Source organism: Oryx dammah, unplaced genomic scaffold (assembly GCF_014754425.2).
Source record: "Oryx dammah isolate SB20612 unplaced genomic scaffold, SCBI_Odam_1.1 HiC_scaffold_25, whole genome shotgun sequence".
In the NCBI taxonomy this organism is placed as follows: Eukaryota; Metazoa; Chordata; class Mammalia; order Artiodactyla; family Bovidae; genus Oryx; species Oryx dammah.
In genome coordinates, this window is record NW_024070209.1 from 104785200 (window position 1) to 104785868 (window position 669).

Genomic DNA, 669 nt, shown 5'->3' on the forward strand with positions numbered 1-669 from the left:
GCTGTTTTAATAGTTTACCCAACAAACTTGACTTGGCAGTGAGGAGCCCCTGGGCCGGGGAAGGACCCTCAACCTCGGCCTCCTCCTCGGTGACCCTCCTCTGCCCCAGGCCCTCTGCTCACCTGTGGAGCAGCTGGGAGAAGGCAAGTAAGGCACACGTTAGGACTGACGGCAGAGCCTGGATGGAGGCACAGCCGTCCTCCGGGCCCTGGGCCTGGCCCTGACCCCGCCGTCACACCCGGGGAGGAAGGCATGGACGAGCCACTGGGCCACTCCAAGCCCCTGGGAGGCTCACTGCCACTGAAGCCCCTGGGACAGCACCCTTCCTGGGGGAGTCGGCCGCACGTGGGCTGGAGCAGCAGGGAGGGGCGGGGCGGGCCTGGCCGAGCTGCAGGCCGCACTTAGGACGCTCTTCACAGGAGGAGGGGACAGGCGCCCTGTGCTGCTCTCCAGGCGGGAAGCGGGCAGGGCCGGAGCAGCCAAGCCCGTGGAAAGAGACCAGAGGCAGCCGGCTTCTCCCCACCTTGACCAGGCTGAGGGTGTGCAGTGAGGGGCTGTGCCCACCCCTCCCTGGGGGGGCTAAGGAGCGCGGGCACTGTTGTCAGAAGCTCCCTGTAGGCTTGGGGCGGTGGTGGGGGCGCCCTCCACGGGTCCCACTGTTTTATGGGG